The sequence below is a fragment of the Protopterus annectens genome, chromosome 13.part0 (genome assembly GCF_019279795.1).
Source record: "Protopterus annectens isolate FY-2018-M chromosome 13.part0, PAN1.0, whole genome shotgun sequence".
Classification (NCBI taxonomy): Eukaryota; Metazoa; Chordata; order Ceratodontiformes; family Protopteridae; genus Protopterus; species Protopterus annectens.
In genome coordinates, this window is record NC_056747.1 from 858,555,100 (window position 1) to 858,581,730 (window position 26,631).

The following is a 26,631-nucleotide window of genomic DNA, read 5'->3' on the forward strand; positions in this document are numbered from 1 at the left end:
ATTTCTGACTGTTCACAATACATTGAGCTTTTATTTAGGAACTTTTTCTCATTTTCTATGTGCCCTCTTTAAAATAAACAGTTGACTTCTTTACTGGCATTTTCATTTAAAACACCCTAGCACTGAATGTGTGTGGGGCTGTGTAAGTATGCAAAAAGACAGAATGATCATTTGAGGAATCCTTTCTGATAAAGGTTTCCCAAGTATGTATGCAGTGTTCAAAAAACTTTTTTTTTTATTCTGGTTTATTGCAATTTCAACAGTACACATACTACACTTCATTTTTGAGATTTAAATACTAATACTCTAAATATTAACCATTAAAATAATGCCTCTAAGAGGACTGTCATCACTTTTTTTAATAAAAATGCACAGTCTGTATTCTGTATGCTGTTTTCTTTGTCTGTCGCAAGGGTCAAATCCACCCCTTGTTCATACCTACTAATGCATCATTCAATACTCCAACACTCTATTCTCCCAAGGATTACAGCCATCTCTTGTTATATCTACCCAAGTATCACATAACAGCAAATGTTAGCAACATTGTCCAACACAAAGCATATTTACCTGAAAAGAGACTTGAAAGATGATTACTTAGCCACCTCCACCAGAAGCTGTATGAAAAGAAAACAAAGATTTCAAAATGTAAAGCAGCAAACTGGATTTGCTGAATGCAGAAGCAAAAACACCACAGTAAAATAAAAATTATATACACTATGTATTTTACTCTAGTCAAACCTGAACTGCACCACAACGGTGCATGTGTTTCTGTGCACAGGTGTGCTGGAGAGACACTAATATGCCAGTCTATGGACACTTGATTATGATTATATGTACATGACAGATCAACTTTATCTGCTTAAGTCCCACTTGTGTGTAGTGTCACATGAAAAGCAACATCCAAAACAGTGTTTCTGAAAAGTCTCTGCACTTTCAAAGTACAAGATCAGTCCAGTCATCTGCCACACCTTGCGGAGGAATAATGCTCATGGACACATTTTATTTCCTGCTGACCATAGCTGCCCATTCTTACACTCATGTTGGACACTCCCCAATGTTCAGGACATTCTGCGTTCCCCTCCTACTTAACTAATGACATAAAAAACAGATCTCTTCTCTAACACACAATATAACAGCAACGTATCCAAGTGGGCGGTCTTCAAAGAAAACATTAGTCTGGCCATTTTAAATAGTCTCCATGGCAGAGCTCCACATTTAACTGATGTGACCCAAACTACAAGGTCATACAAATAAAACTGTCAGTAAGGCAGAACAGAGGCACTTTTGCAATATTATACACCCAAACACTGGTGGTGTGCAAAACATGCCAAGATAAACCAATGGATGATTTTATTTTAGAAACAGTCAGTCTCAATTGGTTGGAGTTATTAAAACTTGGAGGCACGGTAATGATGCAGCAAGTTTAAAGTGCTATTGCAGGTCACTGATGCAACCAGAAAGACACAGCCTCCATTCACATATCACCTGAGCTGTATGCGGCTTCTTAAACAGTATCATCTACTGACCCACGCACGCCACTGTACAGGCAGAGAGTCTTAAGAATATGCAGACAAGTCTACCAAGTAGTCACTTACCTATTTAAGAGTACTGCCTAAAATCGAACCCAAGAATCATTACAAAGCAATTAACCGGTTTAGACTATGTCCAGTACAGAACACAGACTTTTTATCACTACAGAAGACAGAATTGCTATATGCAAACTAGCAGATTAAGAAGTCAATATGACATGACAGAAGATATAATCACTGCTCACGTCTTCAGTGCAGGAGGCAAAGAGCATGCTTTAATAATGGGTGGTGTAGTGAAACCACTCAAGTTCATTCCGATAGCTTGTAAAGTGCTTACGATTAAGCACTTCTAACACAAACTATGTGATACCGAAAATAAATCCATTGAGTCAATAACAAGAAAAAATGACAGATAAATACAAAACCTAAAATACATACATTTTAAAATATGAAAACTGAATAGCCAACTATAGTCCAAAGGCAAACAAAAAAAATACTTGAAATATCTTTCCAAGATTCTCAAACAAAAACAGGAACCTGGTAAAAATAAAATAAGTTTTTCTCCAATAGTAGCTCACAGCCATGTGGTTTAGCATTGTAAATTCAAAGACCAAATATGATCTTTCAGAACTGTGAAAAGTTAAATGCAATTAGTGGAAAATAAGTATACCAAGTCAAACTACTTTATCTCAACGGAGTCTCCTTCAAAAATGCTTTGTATGTGTAACTACAACTTTCACAGTTTGCTGTTATTTACAGTGAACTGTACTCATTTTTTATTAGTTTAGGACTTGCACTGTTCAGTCTCAAAACTTCCAAAAGGGTACCTTGTTCTGCTGTAGACCCGTTGTCAGAGACATGAAAGCATATAGTCTAATGTAACTTTTTTACATTTGCTCTGACAGCCACCACATAAATCTTTCTGGATTCAGCAATGGTGATTCTTGGGTGTAGTTTTAATTTTATTTTATTCAAACATGCAAAAGCAACAATTTTTCACCTAGAGTACCATACAAACAATAGGTAAATATAGATAATTTTGTTTATTTATTTAACATTTGTTAACTGAGATAAAGCACTGATCACATATGACCTATTTCAGTCTCAGGCTGGGAAAAAAATAACACTTCCCTTTGTAATGCAGTTAACACGCAAGAGCACAACTAGATTAGAATATGCAACAATACACAATTAACTAATCATGGTAAAACATAACACAGCAAAACAAAACAAATTATAATTATTACATACACTAAAAAATACAAGTGTTTACAATGATGTCATATTTCATCTGTAAAAGGAGAAGGTGAGAAGGATCTTCAAAATTTGTACGAAAATATGAACAAAAGAAAGATGAAAAAGGACTGTGATGAACAGAGAGAAATAAGAATAAGAGCAAGACCTAGATTAGGACAACGAGGAGACATCAGGTGATCTGTTCAGGAGAATAGTACTAGCATTTAACAAGTTGCTGCAGATGGGCCTTTAGCTGGACTCAGAATCTTGGGTAAGATGCAGTGTCTTTAATAATAGCACAGATTCCCACAGTTTGGAGGCAGTTAAGGAGAAACAGTGGTCTGTGCAGCTGAGTTTAGTTTTAGGGAGGTTGTAATGTGGGTCCTGTGCAGTTCTGGCTACTGAGACTATAGGAAAGCAATTGATTGCCTTTTTTAGTTTTGCTGCTAAGGGGGAAAACTGCTTTTCTTGTTTAACTGAAAGCAACTACAGGCATGTCTACCAAAAGAATAATCACAGAATACAAAGAATTAGAAGACACAACTGTGGCTGATAAAGTTTTATTTCCTTTTCAAGAGAAAATTAAGACATACAATTTTTAAGCAACAAGGCATGAAATTACATTAAAAATGAAGTACCATTGCTAACAAAACTGCTTAAAATACTGCAAAATGATGTTGTTATAATGCTGCTTAGAATTTTGTCAGTTTATTTGGAAAGCGTGCCAGTGGAAGACAGACTTAAATTGTCAATTTATATTCTAATCCTAAAGAAAGGCAATGCTAAGGTGGGAGTTCAAATTATCAACCAGCTGCAATTATTTTACATGCTAGCAAGGTAATGCTCAAGATCCTGCAAGCTAGACTGCAGAAGCACATGGACTGAAATGCTAGTCATACAAGCTGGCTTCAGAAGTGGGCAGAAGCACCAGGGACTAAACGGTCATTATCCACTAGGTAGTACAGAAAGCAAGGAAGTTCCATAAGAATATTTACCTCTCCTTTACTGACTGTTCTAAAGCCTTTGACTGTGCAGGCCCTAATAAACTTTGGCAAGGGCTTGGAGAAACTGGGATGCTGGGTCACCTTACGTGCCTCCTGAGGCATACATATGCCACACAAGTAACACCAGTTAGAACCAAATATGGAATAACTGACTGGTTCAAGAAAGGAGTACACTAGGGTTGTATACAAGGCTGCATATTATCTCCTTATTCAATTTATATGCTGAATGCATCAAACAAATGCTGAGTTAGATTAATCAGATGCTAAACCAAAACTGCTGGGAGAAATACTACTCTAGGCAGTAGCTGGAAATCTCCCATTAGAAGGTTACTTGTACAGCTAGATATCTATTTATTTGAAAACTAGGTTACAGGACAAATAAAACAGGTAGTCAGGAGGGGGTACTTCTTGGCACTTTTTATTTAGATAAAACCATGCAGATGCAAACTTGTACGCTTACTCCTCAGTCAAATGGGTTACTTAAAATCTTGCCTAGACATTTTATCCTTCATTTTTTTTTTAGAATTGCCTGATTTTATTTGTAAAATAGAATGTTTCTCAAAGACTTCCCTGATAGCTGATGAATCAACTCGCATCCCAGCTTAGTAAGAGATCACTATGGTCTCAGATATTAAGAAAACTGAGGTGCCCCCATCATTTCTCTAAACATTGACAAGGTCTCTTTTTCTTATTTTATTATGCTAGATTAAATGTCCTGCCTTTCTCTTCACTTAAATGCAAAATATATGGGAAGAAAGTTTGCGGCCTGGGGCATTCTGTATCATCAGCTTTAGCCTGACAAACAACTATTGTTTGTACAAGTATTGATAATAATCCTTTCCAACACAGTAGCTTTTCAGTAGGACAAAATGAATGGTATAACAAGTCTCATCTCTAGTGGCTTTTTAAACTTTGACGATTTTTCTGTGAATTTACAATATAATTGAGATTTTCTTGGCCTACTATAGACTCAGAAATCCATATTTATTTATTTATTTATTTCCAATTTGATTACCGGGGAAGTCCACTGGGCCCAAATGACCCATTTTCAGTGGAGGCCCAGGGAGAAAAGCTCCAAGATACATTATACAGTTTAGATATGAAAAGTATAAAAGTTACATTATACAGAACAGTTACAAATAAGTACATTCAATGTCACGCATAGTCAACAAAATTAATTGTGGGTGATCTTAAGGGTTATACAGTTTCAGAGAGCATCTGGGAAACAGACAAAAAAAATTAAGCTTATTTCCTGCCTTTCCTGTTAAGTGGTATAGACTATTTGTAGGCTTCTGAGCCCCCAAGCCCTTCTGTGTTTGAGGGAAGCCTTCTAGCTTGTGTTTTTTTTTTCTTATAACTAGCCAGTTTTCTAGTTTCAGCACTCACATCTGTTTCTTTGATCTCAGCACTTGTTCAGATAAAAAAAAAAAAATCTGCTTTTACTGTACTTGTGTTTCTACCTACTTCATTTTACTTTTGCATCATCTTAAAAATACTCAATTGTATTTATTACTGCTTGGTGTAACTCATTCTAAGCCTTTTGGTTTAAACACTTGGGCTTCGGACCAGTTGTTTTGCACTGAGAGGGTTTGTGGTCTGCACTGTTGTGGCAGAACAGGTAGCTTACATCCTTCTAGGTTGGGAACTGCTGATTGAGGGCTCAGTGTCTGTTATTCTAAAAGTGTATTAATTCTGGTTTAAGCACTTGGGCTTTCAGGCCAGTTATTTTACATTAAGAGGGTTCATGGTCTGCACTCTTGTGGGAGGAGAGGCTGGACTCTGCCCTTCTGAGCTGGGAATTTCTGGTTAAAGGCTTATAGTGCATGCATATCTGAACTGCTTCTTACCGAAGTTGGTGCGCCTTGTTTGCTGTGGCATAGACTGGATTCGGGCCTGCTGGATCTAGCTTTGTTTGTGTAACTTGAGCACTAATCCAGACATTCTCTAAAGTATTCAATTGTATTTATTACTGCTTGGTTGTAACTTGATTAAAGTGTAGCTATCATTCTAAGTCTTTTGGATTAAGCACTTGGACTTCAGACCAGTTGTTTTACATTAGGAAGGTTTGTGGCAAGCACTGTGGTGGCAGGACAGGTAGCTTTCATCCTTCTAAGTTGGGAACTGCTGATTGAGAGCCCAGTGTCCAAGGGTATTAGTTCTGGTTTAGGCACTTGGGCTTCAGGCCAGTTATTTTACATTAAGAAGGTTCGTGGTCTGCACTCTTGTGGGAGAAGAGGCTGGACTCTGCCCTTCTGAGCTGGGAATTTCTGGTTAAAGGTTTATAGTGCCTGAATATTTGAACTGTATCTTACTGAAATTGGTACATCTTGTTTGCTCTAGCATAGACTAGATCCAGGCCTGCTGAATCTAGCTTTGTTTACATGCTTGTTGTTTGTTTGCTTGTTATTTCCCTGGAAGCTAATTCCACCTAATACGCGGCTTCTCAGCGCTTCTGTGGATCACTAGTGATATCTGCATTGCTTACTGTACTAGTTCCTTGTTTCACTTGAAAGAAAGTTACTGTTTGTCGTTTTTGCATTTAGTTACTTGTAACACATTGCACTCAAGTTACCTGGCACTTGCTCACTAAAGCAATTATATAAGTCAGCACTAAAAATTAAAAGCACTACACCCTCAATCCCCACTGGCCCTTGTTTTCAATTATTAAGGAATTCCCAATATTATTCTAGCATGTCCAAAGGTCAGTTGTCAATCTCCTCTCCGGTCCAGCTGGTGAATCTGGGAATCTTGAGGCAATGTTATAACTGCCTCATGTACACAGACAACCCTCTCCTCCTCCCACATAACACAAATACTTGTGAGAGATGCAGCTATTTAGCCAAACTGGAGGCTGAGCTCTCTCAACTCAGGACTGGCAAGACCAGACAGGAGGAGAAGGCAACTACACACACCACAAAACCAGCCTCACATAATGCTACCACACCACTGAATCAAACACATAAACACACAAAGACATACTTGGAGGCTCTGAGTAAAAATTTACCTAAACAGCAGAGGCCTCCAAAGCAGACACCCAAACAACTGCTACCTCAAGACACCCCACAAGCAACACATAAACCACAAAAGCAGTGTGCAAAGCAGTCACAGCCCTTAAGGCCAAATACAACACCAAACATACTTGTCATAGGTGACTCCATAGTCAGACACACTGACGTCCCACTCACCAGGCTGAACAAGGAGAGGGTCACAGTAAGCTGCCTATCGGGCGCTAGAATCCGCCACATAAAACAAGCACTCTGGTCACTCCACGGCAAGTACAAATATGACACAGTCATTGTCCATGCTGGTGTGAACGACCTGAGACGTACCTCCCTGGACTACATGAAAAGAAACAGAGGAGCTCTCTGATTATGTAGCCCAGGCAGGTATGACCCTGACCCTGAGCAGTATCCTTCCTTCACCAAGAATGATGCCACAATATAGAGACAAGATGATCAGCTTTAACAATTGGCTTAATGTCTGGTGTCATTCAAAGGGGATCCAGTGTCTGTCTGCCTGGGATGACATGCTTGACAAGCCACGCTGCTTCGCAAGGGATGGCTTGCACCTGTCACCCCTGGGATTCTGGATATTGGCTAAGGCTCTTGCCACCCCCATAGTGCCTTTTTTAGGCAAGGCTCAAATTCTAAACCTACCACCCTAGAAAACAAAAATGGGAAGAAACTGAGGGTAATGCTGCTCAATGCTAGAAGTCTAAATCTCAAAATGCACGCACTCGAGGCCCTTCTCAGTATGGAAAACATCGATGTCTGTGCTGTAACTGAAACCTGGTTCAAGGCTCCTGAGAGCACCCCGGCACTATTAGGTTTTACCTCATATCATGCGTTCCGGCCCCAAAACCCGGACCACACCACAAAAGGAGGGGGTGTATCCATATTCATAAAGGATACCCACACCTCCAGGTTGGTGGCAATACATGAAGCTTCGGAAACCATCCAGGTGCAACTAACCATAGGCAAAACTGCTCTAGAAATTGTAGCATGCTACAGGCCACCCTCTCAAACTCAGGAACCCCACACAGCCTTCCTGAAGACACTGGAGGGTATAAATGTATCTCCAAACACCATCATATTGGGTGACTTCAACTACCCGAATATAGACTGGGAACATTACTCAAGCCCTAACTTTCTAGCCCAACGGTTCCTGGAGTTCATAAATTCAAATGCCATGGAACAGCTAGTCACTGTTCCCACGAGAGGAGAAAATATACTAGATCTCATTATCACAAACATGGGGACAAAATGCTCCACACCGGAAGTATATACCTCATTGGTGAGATCTGATCATAAACTAATCTCACTGGAAATCCACATCCCGCCCCCACCCCAAACAAAAAAGACCACAGTGAAGAACTTCTCTAAAGCAAACTTCACACTACTCAAGACTGGTGTGGTATCCTTCAAGGCCTCTGAGCCAGTGGAAACCACAACCAAAGCTGCGGAAGCCCTTACAAATGCCTTCTATGAACACCTCCAGGACTGCATGGATCAGGCAATCCCAAATAAAACCAAGACTCCACAAAGGGCAAACGTCCAGTCTGGTGGACCCCAGCCATTAACAAACTTTACAATAAGAGGAGAAAGCTATTACATGATAGAACAAAATCCATAAAAGGGAAGTCACCCCTGATCATTATTAGTAAAAAAATACGAGCACTCAAAATCAACTAAGGCCAATTTTGAGAGAAAAATTGCCATGGATTCAAAGGACAATCATAAGGCCTTTTTCAGCTATGTTAGGAACCTGGGTGGAAACTCCCAGATATGCTCAGAATTAGTCCAAAATGATACAAAAATCTCTGAACCCACAGACACTGCCAACATACTGGCAGACAGATTTGGTGCAAACTTCACCCCCCTCTCCCCCCCAAAGGAGAGAACTATCCCAGCAGAGTGTTGCCTCCCAGACATCTCAAATGCGCAGGTGAAAGCTGCTCTCTCTAAAGCTAAAAACACAGCATCAATGGGACCAGATGGTGTCCCCGGCTGTGTGCTACACGAGCTAAATGAGGAATTAAACCCGCACATAAGGCAGCTGTTTAATCTCAGCCTTACCACAGGATACGTGCCCAAGGAGTGGCGTACGGCAACTGTGGTCCCACTCCTCTACGGACCCTGGTAATTACCGCCCCATAAGCTTAACAAGTCTAGTCTGCAAAGCTATGGAGAGGATCATAATGGAGCTCATAAACAAAGATATAGGGGACTTGCAGACATTGGACCCGACCCAGTTTGGCTTCGTCAAGGGCAGATCATGCCACTCGGGTATTGTAGAAAAATTTACCAGCTTAAATGTAAACCCATATGTCACAAGATGGGTTGCAAACTGGCTTAAGGACAGAACCCACAGGGTTAGAGTTGCTGGCGCTATGTCAGACTCCAAGCCGGTCACAAGTGGTGTCCCACAGGGCTCGGTCCTTGGCCCCCTATTGTTCGGCATCTACTTCTCAGAAGTACAGGCCAACATGGGAGGACTTTGGCTGACAAAGTTTGCAGACGACTGCAAACTGGGCGCCATAGTGGAAAGTGCATCGGACACGGATATCCTTCAGAAGGGACTCACGGAAACAGATAGCTGGTGCCAGAGCCATGGCCTGAAGTTAAACGCCAAAAATGTATAGTCATACCCTTCGGGAAAAACAAGGTAACCCCAAGCTACCATATAGGTGGCAATCCACTAAGCACAGAAGAGTTTATCAGGGACCTGGGGACCCAGGTTGACAATGGCCTTTCTTTTGACACTCACGTTGCTAAAGTGGTTAGAAAGACCTTCTACATTGCCCACCTGATCATGAAGGGATTCACATCCAGATCTAGTGAGGTCATTGTTCTCCTGTACTCTTCACTTATCAGACCAATGATCGAGTACAATGCCCCATTCGGGATGTATCTCACCCGACATCTGCAGCAATTGGAGAGACCCCAAAAGTTCCTCACCAAAAGGATAAAGGGACTCCAAAATCTGTCATATGCTGCCAGATTGAAGAAACCCCAGCTCTATTCAGTTGCATACAGTCTGCTCAGAGGTGACGTGCCTGACATACAAGGCCATGTCCAACCCGGAATTAATGGACATGCTCCACCTCAAAAAATCCAAATCCACCAAAACCACTAGAGCAAGCGACTTAAACCTTAGCACGGATATAAATAGGACGTGCTGGAGGGATAGATTTATCACTCAGAGACTCCCTATGCTGTGGAATAAAATCCCGATCCATGTGAGGCAGAGCACCTCGCTGGCTCTGTTCAAGAGAAATCTTGACCTGTGGATGGGAGATCGTAGGTTTATCCTGGGAATCATCTCTGTGTCACTGCTGGACAGAGGCACAACAAACTAATGGGCACAGTATTTTTTCATATAAGGGGTGGCGTAAGCCACAAAAATTTGAGCTAGGCTTATAAATGCCTTAGGGCAGATAGCCTAGTATAAACCTATGAACCTATGAACCTATTTGAGCAAACACCCATGTATTAGGTGTGGAAACATTTTACATACATACAGTGGTGCAGCGGTGGCGTTGTTGCCTCACAGCAAGAGGTTCTCCCGTTCGATTCTTGGCTGGAGCGCCTTCTGTGCGGAGTCTGCATGTCCTCCCCACGGTCGAGTGGTGTTCGAAAGACATGCGTAGAATAAGGGTCCCTTTGTTGATGGTTGGACGTCGAGCTGGCACCTCGGCACTGTAAAAATCTACTGCCAATCATTAGCAGACCGGAGTTCCGCTGTGGCGACCCCTAACCAGGAAAAGCCGAATGAATAACAACAACATTTAAGTAAATGTGGATATACTTTACATGCACACATTTAAAGTAAGATGCTATTTACAAAGTTGATAAGTAGCTATAAGAGTTGCAGAGAGCTTAGATACACTCATAGGAAAATAGCTATGGGAGTTACAGAGAGCTTAGGAACCTGAGAGAGAGAACCCCCTAGGGGCATATACTTAGAATGATTAGGTGGGGTGAAGGCAGGTACATTTCCATTTAGTGGACAAGTGTTTGAAAAGCTGGGCTTTGAAGTTTTCTGAGTTTGGTATGGTTCTTCGAGTGGAAGGAAAAGAATTCCATTTTTTACCTAGTGAGAAAAAGAGGGGAAGTTGGCCAGCAGGAGGTTTAGGTTTGTGGATAGCAATTAAGTTTTGATGTTCAGATCTGAGAGTTTTGTTGGGGGTGTAAGGGGAGAAGGATATTTGTTAGAGCTAGACATTTTGTTGGGTGAAATACAAGTCTGTGTGCAGTGGTGAGTTGGAGGTAGTCTAGGTAATTTGGGAGTTCAAGCCAATTCAGGGATAGTAGGGTAAGGCAATGATGGGTGGAAGTTTTGGATTTGGTGGCAAATTTAAAGATTTTATTGTAGCAGTTTTCTAGTTTGCAGGTGATAGAGAAGGACAGGTTGGTTAGGAGAGGGGCTCCATATAACAAGGAAGGAAGTAGATAAGTAGTGGTCAGAGTATGCCTAGTAGAGTTGCGATTGTTCCTGTACAGCATACCTAGTTTTTGTGGGTTTTCTTAATATTTTGTTGAATATGGATATCAAACTTGAGCTGTTTGTCAATAGTAAAGCCAAGTAGTTTAGCGGAAGGAACTACTTCTATAGGTGAGTCGGTTTGACTAAGGACTTTGAAAGCATTTTGTCATAGGAGAAAGTCTTTGTGGGAGGGAATAGTAAAATTTTTGATATTTATTTGCGTTGAGAGAGAGAGGTGGTTTTGGCGCACCCAGTTTTTGGTTGTTGAAAAAGCAGTTTGGCTTTTAGTCAGCAGTTCAGGGAGGTTTGAGGCAGAGCAGACTAAGGTTGAATCGTCTGCGTATTGAATGATTTTGGCATCAGGAATAGCAGTGTGAAAGTTATTGATAAAGATGTTAAACAGCATAGGCCCAAGGATGGATCCCTGTGGTATGCCAGTTGGGGTAGGTAAGAAAGAAGAGGTGGAGTTCTTCCATTTGACTGCCTGAGATGTGTCTGATAGTCGGGTACCTGGAGAACCAGGATAAAGTGTTTGGTGAGAGCTAGAGAAGGTGTTTGTGGGAAACGGTATCAAATTCTTTGGACAGATCGAGCAAAACAGTAGAAATCAAGTGTTCTGAATCTCAGACTTGATTGACAGTTTCTAGGAAAGAGAGTAGAGTGGTTATAGTGCTATGGCCTGGACGGAAACCATATTGGGTAGGTGTAAAAATATTGTTTTGGGTCAGGAAAGGCATAAGTTGGAGGTGGATGCACTTTTCTAGGATTTTGGAGATTGGTGAGAGCAGAGCAATAGGGCGGAAGTTTGAGATGCTGGTGTTTTTGCCTCCTTTATGAAGAGGAAGAATATAAGCTGAGCACCAGAGTTTGGGGACGTATGATTCCTTTATAGATCTGTTAATAATACTGATTGGGAGAGCTATACCATCAGCAGCACATTTTAGGAAGGAGGAGGAAATATTGTCAGGAGCATTAGAGCAAAGTTTGGACAGAAGTCTTTTTATAAAGTTAGTAGAGACAGGTTTGAGCTTAAACATAAGGGGAAGGTTATTAGGTAGTTAGATGGGGAAAAGTGAGGGGCTAGAGGGTTATTGTTGGGAAAAGTCTTGGTCAGATCAGTTTAGTTTTTATGAAAAACGAGTTTAATTCACAGCCTAGTTCAAGGTCAGACTTACTTGGGTCAGGACAGGGATTATTCTTGGAGCCTGGATTGAGGAGTGAGTTTACTGATTTCCAGAACTGCTTGGGGTTTTTATTGTTACTGGACTGGAGCTTGATATAGTAGGATTTTTTGTCCTTGGTGACTAGCTGTTTTGCAAGGTTACGGAGCTGTTTGTATTGGAGCAAGGTACTGGGCAGTTACTGTTTTGGTAAAGCTTCCATAGTTTGTCCCTTTGGTGCATAATTTCTTTTGTATCTTTAGATAGCCAAGGAACTGTATTAGTTTTTATCTTTTTGTTTCTTAGATGGGCTAGGGAGTTTAGAATGTCTAGGAAGATAGAGTTGAAGTAGTCTATAGCATTGTCAAGAAGAAGGGTGTTTAGAATTTGCCAGTTCATTTGTTTGAGAAAGTTGTGTGGTTGAAGCTACCGAGTTTGTGAGTGAGAATGTATTGATGCTGGTGTGGGGAAGAGCTAGTTGAGTAATGAATGAAAGCTGGGAGGTGGTCGCTAATGGTGTCAGGAATTGTGCCAGAGTTGGTTATTTTATTTGGATCGGAGACTAGGATCCAATCTATAGTGGATCCAGGGGGGTTTATTTTGTTAGGTCGGGTGATTGAGAGGATTAGTTGAGTAAAGTTATAGAGGTTAATGGATAGGGAGGGAGAGGGGCTATTGACTTTATTCCAGTCAATATTTACATCTCCTAGAATGTTAAGTTTCTTAGTTTATTTCAGTAGAAGCCTATAGGAGACTATAATACATTGAAAGATATCCATTTTTAAGAAGCATTTGATTATGCCAATGATCAAGCATTTTGTCCTTAATCCAGGCACTCTAGAAAGGAAAGTTAACAGACAATCTTATGTGTATATGTGTAAGTAGTTCAGTACTTCAAATCCTTTTTAAATTCTTATAAACTCTTGGATTAATTTCCATCCAGCTTTTGAGTTCACAACAGCAGCTGGACTGCAATCACTCTAATGATTAATGATTTTTAAATAGCAAGGGGTAAAATAAAGAAGTTATGGCTTACCATAATGTTCCATCTGTGTTGTTTCATCTTTGTTTATTCATTACGTATGGGATCTGGTTCCGACCTCGGAACCGAGCCGGCCTTTTTTCAAGCTCGTGTCAGCCACAAACCTCTCGAGCTAACATTTTACCCATCATGCCATTCTCCCTGTTACTTCAGATCTAGTTTGCAAGTTGGAAAAGTAAAGCCGAGGCTACCTCTGGTCAGACATGACCAAACAACTGGAAAGAAGGACAAATGAGATCCACCAGAAACCTTCGGAGGGGAAAGTCGGGTGGGCCGTATGGGCCGTAATGAATAAACAAAGATGAAACAACACAGATGGAACGTTATGGTAAGACATAACTTCTTTATCTGATGTTGTTAATCTTTGTTTATTCCTTACGTATGGGACAGAGTCCCCAGTACAATAGGAACAGGGGCTGAAAAAAGGTCCATTTGTTTATCTTGTAGCCAGAGAGAAAACCTCTTCAATTTGCTGCGGTAGAGTAGTCTGGTGGATGATCTACGAGAGGCAATTAGAATGGCACGCACAGGGGAAGATAGGTCATGCTGCCTGACAATCATTGGAAGTGGAGAAACCAAGCTGTCAATTTCAGGCTGGATAGGTTTGGATGAACCAGGTTCTGTGGGTGAGAGATCAACTCTGGAGCTGGATTGAAAATCCATGGTCGATCTAACAAATGAGGCCACAGGAATGGAAACCAAACTTGTCGAGGCCAATATGGGGCAATGAGGATCACTTTGCTCTTCAACCAACGTGCTTTCTTGAGGAACAGGGGAATGAGGGGTATTGGAGGAGAGGCATATAGTACACCTGAGGGCCAATCGTGGATTAGAGCATCTCTCGGTAAGTGTCCCCAAGGAGGGATCAGGGCAAAGTAGTTGCTGCACTTCTGACTGGACGGGGATGCAAATAGATCACAGCAAGGCTTTCCCCAGAGGTTGAAAATCTTTGCCGCCACAAGGGGATTAAGAGACCACTCGAGAGGCTGTAAAATGCATCGGCTCAATTTGTCCATTATCACGTTGGAGTTCCCGGGAATGTGCATCACTATCAGAAAACGGTTGGAGGCTACTGCCTATTGCCAAATTCTCATGGCCTCTTGACAGAGTGGGTATGATCCGATTCCCCCTTGTTTGTTGATGTACCAGACTACTGCCATGTTGTCTGAGTGAACTGCAATAGTCCCTGACGGAAGGAACAACTGGAATGCTTGTAATGCTAGTAGCACCACCCTCAGTTCTAGGACACTGATATGCAGATGGACCTCTGTCTGTGACCACGTGTCTTGGACTGTCCTTCCCTGAAACAGTTCCCCTACCCCATCAGGGAGGCATCTGTGGCGTTGGGCTGATGAGGGTTCAAGGGGCGAGACCACTGGTGATGGTTGTTCGACATCCACCAGAACAAGTCCTGTTTGCAAATGTTGGTTATTTGAATCAGAAAAGATAAGGGATGCTGGGATGGGTACCACTGAATAAGAAGTAGCCATTGAAGAAGCCTCATATGTAGCCTTGCTAGGGGAACTATGGTGATGGTGGCTGCCATCGATCCCAGCAGCTGAATAACGGATCGAGCTGAGGCTAGATTTTGTGACAGTGCTGCCTGAACCTGTTGCTTGATCCTCTGAATTCTGTGATCTGGTAGGGAGGCTGTACAAGTCATTGTGTCCAGAATCACTCTAATGACTGACTCGGAGTAAGGTGTGACTTCTTCCAGTTTACCGATATTTCGAGCTACTGAGCAGTACCAAGAGTGTAAGTCAAAGCCTGATCGTGTTTGTTAGGGCAGTAACGAGCCATTTGTCTAGGTAAGGAAAAACCTGGAACCCTTGAAGCCGCAGATGAGCTGTGACTACTGCCATGCACTTTGTGAACACTCTGGGGGCTGTAGAGAGTCCGAAGAGCAGTACTCGGAACTGATGATGACTGGCTCCCTCCCGGAAGCGAAGATATCTTCTTGAGTACCTTTTCTTCTTTATGTGGTAGCACGCATCTTGAAGATCTATGGAGCACATCCAATCCTCTTCTTCCAAAAGTGGAAGAATAGACTGAACCGTGACCATCTGGAATTTTTCTGTCTTTACTAATTTGTTTAGGGCGCAGAGATCCAGAATTGGTCTCCAGTCCCCGGTCTTTTTTGGCACCAAAAAGAATCTTTAGTAGAAGCCGGATCCTGTCTGGTCTGGGGGGACCGTTTGGATGACTCTGTTTTGAAGCAGCTTTGAAATCTCTATAGCTGCGGCCTCCCTTTGACTGGGTGGCACATCGGGTAAGCTTTTGGGTAAGGTGGGAGTGGATAATAATGGAATATCGTATCCTCTGGTGATGAGCCTTTGTACCCAAGCATCTGTGGTTATGGTTTGCCAGACAGAAGGGTACAAGGAAAAAAGACCCCCTGACAGCTTCCAGATTAAAGCAATCGGGCTGCTCCCTAGGAGCGCTGATAGGGCTGCCCAGAGAAGGATCCTCTGGAGCCCTGGTTTCACGAACCTCCCCTGCCCTGAAAGGGGAGTCTTAGTTCCCCCCTCTGCCTCTGGGGGAAAACTCAGCATGAGTGTCACGGAAAGGACCCTGGGACTTTTTGTGCCACATTTTCCCACTCTTCCGATTCCTAGAATAGAACCGCTGAGGAGAAAATAAACGGACACCCACAGCAGATAGGGCCTTACCATCCTGTTCACATCTGGTTGATGCATCTTTTACCTTAAACGCAAACAAAGCAGTGGTCTCAATAGGGGCATTAAGGAAGGAAGCCTTGAAGGGGTCCACAAATTCAAAATTGCGCATCCAGGCATGGCGTCTCATGACTACGTTTGCACCCACAGCTCTTGCCACTCCCTCAGTAGCGTGGGATATCAAACACATTGAGGAATTGGAAACCAATCCTAGGGTCGCTAACTGAGAGGCCACTTTGTCACGGACTTTATCAGAAACTGCTACTGCCAGGGTCTCAGAGCAGGGTCTCTCTGTAGCCCTGTGAAATGTGCCAGGTAGTTCAAGGACCTAACAGCAAAGGTCGATGACAGAAAGACTCATTTCACTAATCGATCCACAGCCCGAGATTCCTTATTTGGCAGGTGAACAGTCTGGCTCTCCTCTGCCAGTTCATTTTTTGTAGTGGCTGCCACTACCACGGCATCTACAGGGAGACCTTTCAACCAATGGGGGCACTCTTCTGGGGGAGAAAGGATGCTGTCCAGCATATGAGGTATGGCTTCCACAGAGTCCAGTGCCTTCCATGCACGCTGCACGATGAACTTGATGAGCTCATCGGCAGGTGGGATAACCTGGAGGTCAGGGGTTGGGCGGAAAAAGCCTGCAGGAACACAGACTCCTCTGAGAAAGGGTAAGAGGATTTCCATTCACCTCTCCATTTTAAAATTTCGAAGATGTCACCAAAGGAAACCTCATCAGAAGGTGAATGTGGGGACCCCTGCTCATCATCGTAGTCTGTGTCTTCGGTCAATGACTCCTCCTTGGAGTTCATCTCCACCCTTTTACACATAGTCTTGCGGTGAGCTTCCTTAGTGGGAGACTCTGGGGAAGACTGTAAAGGACGAAGTTTCCCGGGGGGGTGGGGGCGGGGGATACCTGAGAATCCTGCGCCTGATGTGCGGGGGTTGTGATTTTAGACAGCTGAGGCTCAGAGGAAGTAGTAGTCCCCGACAGAGGCGGCAGAGGAGCAATGGCCAATGTCATTCCCAAGGGATGCTTCGGCGTCTCCACAGAGGTCAAAGGAGAATAGGTAGGAGTCTGTAGAGAGGGGTGATCAACTCCAGAGGGGACAGGCACTTTTGGAGGGGCAGGTATTCCTCTGGCCAAAAGCAGCTGGTCTATAAGATGTACCACATCATGTTCAGAAAGGCTTCTGGTAGACCTCATTGAAAACCCTGAAGGTGATTCGGGCCTGTCCAAAAATGGGCTAGCGCAATCAATCACTGACAAGGGATGTCTGTATAGGTAATGTGCCTGCACCGAAACCAATCGGTGCCAAAAAAGCCTGCACCGAAGTATTTGTCGGTGCCGATGGGGTATGCGCCGAGAAAACTGTAGGTGCCAAAGGAGTCTGCACAGAGAAAACTGTAGGCGCTGAAGACGTCTGTGACGAGACTTCTGTCGGTGTCAAAGATGACTGCACTGATATATCCATCAGTGCCAAGAAAGTCTGCACCGAACTTGTCATTACCAAGAAGGGTGATGTCTGCACCATAAGCAACTGTGTAGAAGGACCAGAAGACATAATCAGAGACAGAGTCAAGTGAGACGAGCCGAAGCAACAGGCACCGATGACTCTGACAATTTAGCCTTTTTATGTCTCACTTCTTTAGGGTCTCCAGAGGGAGACGATGGAAGGGACTTAGACCTTTTAAGTTGATTGGAAGTAGGAGAAAAATCCTGAGACCCAGAAACAGCTTCTCAGAAAGTGGTCTTAAGGAGACCATTTAGTACTAGTTTATTTTTACGTTCATTCAAGGTCCTGGCAGAAAACCCTTTACAAATCTGACAGGGTGGCATCAGTGTGAGATGAGGCACGCCCAAACAGTAAACACACAAGTCATGTGTGTCAGAGTGAGGCAGTCTGTGTCCACACTCAGAACACCTCTTAAAACCTGTAGTCCCTTTCTTCTCAGACATTATATCCACGCAAAAAATAAAATTAAAATTAGATACTACTAGTGTATAGGTGGCTAAAGTAAGAAAAGACTACCAACATTGGTAGTAGAGATACCACAAAGGTACAAATGGTAGAGAATAAGAAAAAAAAGACTAAGTCAAAAAAATTAACAAATCTTTAAGAAAATACTGAAAAATTATCTAAAAAATACACTTAGCTGGAGAGGAATGACTGGACACGGCTGAATAGCAACATGGCAAACTAAATCTGAGGTAACAGAGAGAAGGGCATGATGGGTAAAATCTTGGCTTGAGAGGTTTGTGGCTGACGCGAGCTTGAAAAAAGGCCGGCTTGGTTCCGAGGTCGGAACCGGATCCCATACGTAAGGAATAAATGAAGATTAACAACATCAGGTATATTATTCTATACTGGTTCTTCTTAATCTTTCTGTTGCATTTAACATACCCAGCTACAGGATCCATTTGAAGTGCTTGAAGATAAATTTTGAGAGGTCTTCATTACAGTCCTTAAGTGACTCACCCCTACCTCCTAGAAAGTATGCTCAAGTCTTTAAGGGATTAATTCCACCTCTACTTACTCTTTCATTTTGGGGTCCCCCGTTGCTCAATACACAGTCCATTTTTGTTCACTCTATATCGTGCATCTTGGTGATTTACTCAAGAAAGAAGTCTGCAGTATCACTGCTAAGCAGGAAAAATTTAACTATACCTTTTTCCAAGAGCAAATAACTTACGGAAAGTCCACCAAATACTGTCAAGATGACCTCTTAACATGGATGAAAATTAACTAGCTCAAACTGAACCCATCCAAGAGTACTGCCATGATCATTCTTATGCTTTTACAATCCTTCACAGTTTCTGTTTTGGCCCCTTTCTAGGGGTCATATGTTGGATTCTGTGCTCGAGGTGCATAATCTTGATATAATTTTTGACAATTATCTGGTACTACAGAACAAGGTGTCAGCTACCTTCAATTCCGTTTGCACTTGAGGAACATTGCCAATATTAAGCACCTTATTCTTTTAGCCAACATATTGATGTTTGTGCAGACCTTGATCATTTCTTGATTAGCCTAATGCATAGCATTTATGCAAGGCTATCTAAAGATTGCAGCATGTGAAGAGTTCTGCAGCTAGGCTCCTTAATGCAGTCACCAGCTATTGTCACTTTTCATGTATTTTCTATTTTCTCTGCACTGGCTCTCTGTTGAGCATTGAGTTATATTTGCAATTTAGTGATGGCTTTCAAAACCCTACACAACCAGGACTCTATTTGACAATTTTTAAACACCTTTATTAAATTATCTGTTAAAACAAAGGTAAGCATACATCGACAAAAAATAAAACAAACCATATTAACATTTTTCAAAAGATCCCTCTTCCAGTTCTTTTACCTCTTTTATAATATACAGTATTTCAAATACAGTTGGTTTAGACTTAGATTCCCATTTTCCAGTAATTGCTTTTTTGGCAGCCAACAGAATAATACTTAATAAGGCCTTACAATGTGTAGGCAAGTCAGATTATGTGCCCCAGCTAAAAAAAAAAAAAAAAAAAAAATCATATCCTAAGTTACAGCCATTTGCCCACCCAATATTACTGATGCAGTGCTCAGAAGAGTTTTTTTTTAAATCTGCCAACTCATTATACTCCCAAAGCAGGTTTCCATTACCTCTTTCTTCCCCATCCCACCTCCAACATCTACTATCGACCTGAGGAAAAATCCTTTCAAGTCTCCTTGGGGTATAAAAATACCTATGCAAATACTTCCAAGCAAAGATCCTAAACCTTCAGGACTTTGTTGCATACTTGGAAGTTATACATATGTCCTCCCATTGTTCTCTTGTATATTGCTTTTCCAGTCACCCTTCCCAATCCTTTCTAATCTCCTCTGAATGTGATCGACTCCTATAGTATTATGCAAAATTATATATGCCCAACTAATCATCCCTTTTTAACAACAGCTTCTGTTCTAGATCTGACTAAACTTGACCAGAGCAGGTCTTTCTGGCAAGATTCCCCTATCCTTTTCTCTTTGCCTATATTCAGATATCAATTACTGGTAACGAAGGCAGTCTTTAACCTTAAGTCCAAATGCCTTCTTGGCCTCATTCCTTTATTACTTTTCCTTTTCTAATTATTTGTTCCCAATACACGAGTTCCTTTGCAAAGTTTTCCCCAGTAAATTTCAGTCCCCTCTTGCCTATTTTCTCTGCCCCTAATTGAAGTCATCCCTACTGGCAAAATCTCCTTTCTCTATTCTTATGTTGGCTTAGTTCTTTGAGTACTTTCTGCTACTTTATAAATATTCTGTATGTTTGTTATTATTCTCCTTAAGGATCTGCATCCAAAATTCCACTCTCTCTTCATTTCTTGAAGTTCCTCCCTGCTTCATCATTACGCCTTTGCATTTTTGTGTTTTAACATTCTGCTTGTGTTATGTATATGGGCCTTAACTGTTTTATTGGACAGATCAACTTATACTACAACACTTGCCCTCTACCCTTTTCAGATAAAATCTTTCAACCCTTTTCAGATAAAATCCTTCATTTCCTTAATATTTATTGTCCACAACCTCTCCTCTGCTTGATAAAAATATGCCCGAAGAATTTAAGGGACTAAAACATTTTCACTGCTTGTATCTTGCTATCCACAAACAAAAGCTTCCAGTTTCCCAGTATTCCACACCCCTACATAATTCATCTTAGTGTCCCCATAAATATGGGTACTGATGAACAAATCTGAGTGTGGGCACATAATTTGCAGATACAAAATTAATGAAGATAAAAACAAAGGCTAAAAAGATTTGAAACTGGCTCAAAACGTTCCACAATTTTGAGATGTCCTTTTCTGGATTTAATCAGGTACAAAATATCATCTGCAAATAAGATAACTTTTCTTCATTACCGTACCAGTTATATCCTTGCATTTCTGAGTCCCTTACTTTCTTTGCCAATGACTCTACATATAAAGCAAATAAAGGGGGTAAAGGACACCCCTGTCTGGTTCCTCTGTTGAAATACAACTTATCAGAGAGGAACCTCCTACTTTATTTTTTTCTTCTGATCCTTCATATGTACTCCTAATTAACCTTACTATTATTATTATATCAGGGAATGCAGATGATGCTTCCATTGCCCTACTCATAAAACCCAAGCATACTCTGTTGGATGCTTTCTCTGAATCAAGAACCAACAACAATAATGGTGTTTTCTTACAATATGTTTCTCTCCAGACCATTGTTCTATTAATGTTGTCAAATGTTTGCCTCTCCTCCACAAAACCAAACTGATCCATATGTATCAATTTTGGCAGCACTTTTACCATTAATTGAGCAAGTATAGACATACACACTTTTTAATAATAGATGAAGTCTCCTTAGTGAGACAAAAGTGCTCAATAAATTGTGTGATTTCGTCATTGTGGATCCTAATGGCATTATTATTTTCTCTGAAATAAACTAAAATAGACTTAACAGATTCATAGGGTTTTGGAAACATCTACTGTAAAAGGCAGTTAAGTACATTAGAGACAAGTTAATTGATCGGGTAAACAAACATGTGGCTTGTTAGCCATCTAGGAACTCTATGCTCCTGATCCCATGATGGAAGTCATGAAAACCCATGTAATCATCCAGTTCCTTCCAGAAGGTATGAATTGATGGGCTGAGCTTAACTTGTGAGAATCTAAGATGGGAAGCAGTCATGTTTCATAGTATGGCTGACATTAAGTTTTACAGAGGTCAAGTGACATCATACATTCACACTGAAAAAGTTGAACAAACAAATTGAAATTGTTTTTATGATCATGTTTTAGCAGGCACAAGGTTAAAATTAAGCCTTCTCTTGATTGAACAGTGCCCACTCATTCTTCTGCTCTGGGAATTCCAGCAGGAGCTAAAGCAAGAACTGTTCAGGTTACTTTGTCATTCAGAGCCACAAGGGTGCTACATGTTCTCACCAGCATCCTGGTATTGACAGCATTTTTTTTTAAATAACCTCACTTCCCCAAGCAAGGGGGCAAGTAAACTGTATCACTACAATAGCCCAACATGCCCTTGCTTTGCAAGTTTCTGCACTCTTCCACGCATTAGTGACTTGGTGAGCCTACTGCCTGCCCCAATGTGTGACTGTAACCAGATCCACTCTTCCCTCCCCAGCCTCTCTGCTAACTCTGTCAAGCTTGAAAGCTTCTAGCCAAATTTGTTTTGCCTAGGGTTTAGACAGGGCTCTATCCCTCTATATTACTGGTAGTAGCAAATAAGTTTAATTTTCAAGACACAGAATTTATTCTTTGAACATCTAAGCTGCACAGGTAACTTAACACAGATAAACTCCCACAGTCCAAAATCTAAACGGCTGCAAGAACATACAGTTGTTACCATTAAAGCAACTAATACAGATGAAAATAATCATAAAACTAATGATGATGTAAAAGACCAAAAGAAAAGAAGTAAATATAGACTTAAATTGAACCTTCTCTCTCATCCTTGGGAGGTTAGTATAATGGTAGAGGTGTTTACCTTACAAACACAAGATGCAGGGTTTGATTCTCACGGGAGGTAATTGGCTAGTCTTAAATGGCCTACAAGGGCAGTTAGCCTAGTACTAATCTAGGAACGCTAATCTCTGTAAAAAAAGTTAACATTTTACACAAAGGGTCACTATGCCATATTCAAGCCGAAGGATAGAGTTCCTTACTTACTACGGCAATCTGACCGCTGTTTTTCTCTAGATAATCAGGGGACAATATGAATTTTGGATTTCAGCAAGTTCTTACATTCCACTGATTTCCAGGCAGAGGCTTTTCTTCTGTGACAGGGTCTGTGCAGTTAACTGTCTCAAGCAAACGACTATCTATTACACGGTTTTCTGATCTTGCAACTGGTGACCCATGACCATGACACCATTCAGCTAAAGGGAGTAATCAGAAAGAATGCATTGTCGATGCTATCTGACACACCAAAAATTTCTTTTGCAATGGCATTGCATTTGTGAATGTCAACAAAGGGGAGAGAATTCCCATCAAATGTCACCCCTGAGCTCCATCAACAGGTAGATTTCCATGCGAAACATCACTAAAAATAACTAATTTCAGGGATTCATCCAGTTTGTCATTTGAACCTTGCCAAAAAGGGCACTATAGGGGTGGCAAGAGCCTTAGCCAGTATCCGGAATCCCAAGGGCGACAGGTAAAGGTCATCTTTGGCAAAGCATCATGGTCTGTCAATCATGTCATCCCGAGCAGACAGATACTGGATCCCCTTAGAATGACACCAGTAGCTTAGCCAATTGTTGAAGTCAATCATTTTGTCCTTGTACTATGGTATCATTCTAGGTGATAGCAGGATGCTACTCAGGGCTAGGGTCATACCCGACTGGGCTACAAGATCGGACAGCTCCTTCATGTCTCTTTTTATGTAGCCAGGGAGGTACGTCTCAGGCTATTCACACCAACATGGACAATGACATACTTGTTGTGGCGACCTGAGTGCATGTGTTATGTGGTGGAACCTGGCACCGGACAGGCAGATGACAGTAACTCTCTCCTTGTTTTGCCTGGTGAGTGGAACATCAGTGTGTCTGACTATAGTGTCACCTAGGAGTGTTGTGTACGTTGTTATGCCTTATGGGCTGTGGTTGAGTGGCACACTAATTTTGTGGGCTGTGTGTCATTTGGGTTGTGTTGGGGGATGGAGGTTGCTTGTATTTCTGCTTTGGAGGTCCCTGTTGCTTGGGCAGATTTTTATTGATAGCCTCCGCGAATGTAGGTGTGTGTTTTGTGTTTCTATGTGTGTGTTTTGGTGGTGTAGGTTTTGAGGGACTATGTGACGAGTGTGGTGTGGTGCAAGTGTTTACCCTCTCCTCTTGACTGTCTAGTCCAGTCTTAGGTGAAGTCTTAGGTAAAGAGAGCTTTGCTTCCAGTTTGGCTATATAACTGCATCTCTCACAGGTTGTAGTGTTGGGTGGTAGGAGGAGAGGATTGTCTGTGTACATGAGGCTATTGCTGCATTGCCCCAAGATGCCCAGAATCATCAGGTAGACAAGAGAAAACACAGGGAGCTGACCCTTAGACATGCCTGGATAGGTGCTTATTTATTAAGTACTAAAACCTGTTTTCCTCTAGACAAGTGAGGAAAGTTGAGTGCTGTAGTAATTTGTAGCATATTTAGTGCTTACAACGAGTTCTGAACAAGTGCTGAGCTCAAAGAAACAGATTTGAGTGCCAAAATTAAAAAAACTGGCTAGTTCAAAGGGAAAATTTGAAGAGCAGACTTTATGGCACCGGGAATAGTTTAACAACCCAACCTTCTCCACACCCACATTTCATGCACAACTTACTTACTTTTATGTAGCCAAACTTATCTGCTCTCCCTTACATCCATCCCCTTGAACTCACATGCCTACTACTATACTTGTTTGCATCTTACTCTACTCTACCATCACAATACAATCACCACCTCAAACTATTTTAAATTAACTCCAGGCTTACCACCTTCTCTTCTGCTATACACACAAACTAGCATTGCACCATGATTTTACTACTGACCAATCATATCAGCCCCACCCCATCCTTATCACAAATTGCAAGGTAAAACACCTAACCACATTATCAAAGCCCATTATGAAGTCAAAACATTCCAAACTTACCTTCAGTTGCACACACACATCACATAACAATCTTTACTTACACATGTACTACACTCAAACACACAAATCCCACTTTTACTATTTAATCCCACTATCACTGCTGACATGCTCCTCCTAACTTGCCCAGCCTCTTTACTCTTAATTCTCAACCTCACTATAGCTATATCTTTGCATACCCCCACACACCAATACACACCAACAACCTCCTTTAACCCTCTCCCCAATAAACAACACAGCTTCATGTATCTCCTCCCAGCTTTTCTCCTATACACTCCCATTCTATTCAAGCCACAAACTAGCCTCCTCACCTCCTATGAAACCACACCTGACACCAGTACTCTCACCCAGGAATAAAAAACACTTCCCATGGTATGCATTCCTCATTACCTATCTACTCAAATGTGGAGACATAGGTTCATAGGTTTATACTAGGCTATCTGCCCTAAGGCATTTATAAGCCTAGCCCAAATTTTTGTGGCTTACGCCACCCGTTATATGAAAAAATACTGTGCCCATTAGTTTGTTGTGCCTCTGTCCAGCAGTGACACAGAGATGATTCCCGGGATAAACCTATGATCTCCCATCCACAGGTCAAGATTTCTCTTGAACAGAGCCAGCGAGGTGCTCTGCCTCACATGGATCAGGATTTTATTTCACAGCATAGGGAGTCTCTGAGTGATAAATCTATCCCTCCAGCACGTCCTATTTATATCCGTGCTAAGGTTTAAGTCGCTTGCTCTAGTGGTTTTGGTGGATTTGGATTTTTTGAGGTGGAGCATGTCCATTAATTCCGGGTTGGACATGGCCTTGTATGTCAGGCACATGTCACCTCTGAGCAGACGGTATGCAACTGAATAGAGCTGGAGTTTCTTCAATCTGGCAGCATATGACAGATTTTGGAGTCCCTTTATCCTTTTGGTGAGGAACTTTTGGGGTCTCTCCAATTGCTGCAGATGTCTGGTGAGATACATCCCGAATGGGGCATTGTACTCGATCATTGGTCTGATAAGTGAAGAGTACAGGGGAACAATGACCTCACTAGATCTGGATGTGAATCCCTTCGTGATCAGGTGGGCAATGTAGAAGGTCTTTCTAACCACTTTAGCAACGTGAGTGTCAAAAGAAAGGCCACTGTCAACCTGGGTCCCCAGGTCCCTGATAACCTCTTCTGTGCTTAGTGGATTGCCACCTATATGGTAGCTTGGGGTTACCTTGTTTTTCCCGAAGGGTATGACTATACATTTTTGGCGTTTAACTTCAGGCCATGGCTCTGGCACCAGCTATCTGTTTCCGTGAGTCCCTTCTGAAGGATATCGGTGTCCGATGCACTTTCCACTATGGCCCAGTTTGCAGTCGCCTGCAAACTTTGTCAGCCAAAGTCCTCCCATGTTGGGCTGTACTTCTGAGAAGTAGATGCCGAACAATAGGGGGCCAAGGACCGAGCCCTGTGGGATACCACTTGTGACCGGCTTGGAGTCTGACATAGCGCCAGCAACTCTAACCCTGTGGGTTCTGTCCTTAAGCCAGTTTGCAACCCATCTTGTGACATATGGGTTTACATTTAAGCTGGTAAGTTTTTCTACAATACCCGAGTGGGGTATTGTATCGAAGGCCTTTGCAAGGTCAAGGTAGGCTGTATGGACTGCCTTTCCCTCATCAATGGCCTTGGTGACTGTTTCGAAGAAGTTGACCAAGTTCAAAAGGCATGATCTGCCCTTGACGAAGCCAAACTGGGTCGGTTCCAATGTCTGCAAGTCCCCTATATCTTTGTTTATGAACTCCAGTATGATCCTCTCCATAGCTTTGCAGACTAGACTTGTTAAACTTATGGGGCGGTAATTACCAGGGTCCGTAGAGGCACCGCCTTTGTGGAGTGGGACCACAGTTGCCG

At 42.0% G+C, this 26,631-nt stretch overlaps 1 protein-coding gene across 5 annotated transcripts in view; it reads right to left on the reverse strand.

Annotated features, from left to right (window-relative positions):
* ACACA (acetyl-CoA carboxylase alpha) overlaps positions 1-26,631 on the reverse strand; it is a 2,143,878-nt gene that overhangs the window by 2,104,785 nt on the left and 12,462 nt on the right. For 4 of the 5 annotated variants that reach the window (XM_044054578.1, XM_044054576.1, XM_044054577.1 and 1 more), the window contains exon 2: positions 568-614. The exons of the other annotated variant lie outside the window; for it this stretch is intronic. The gene's annotated coding sequence lies outside the window, so the exon portion shown is untranslated. The remainder of the gene's footprint in view (positions 1-567; positions 615-26,631) is intronic. 5 annotated transcript variants of the gene reach the window in all.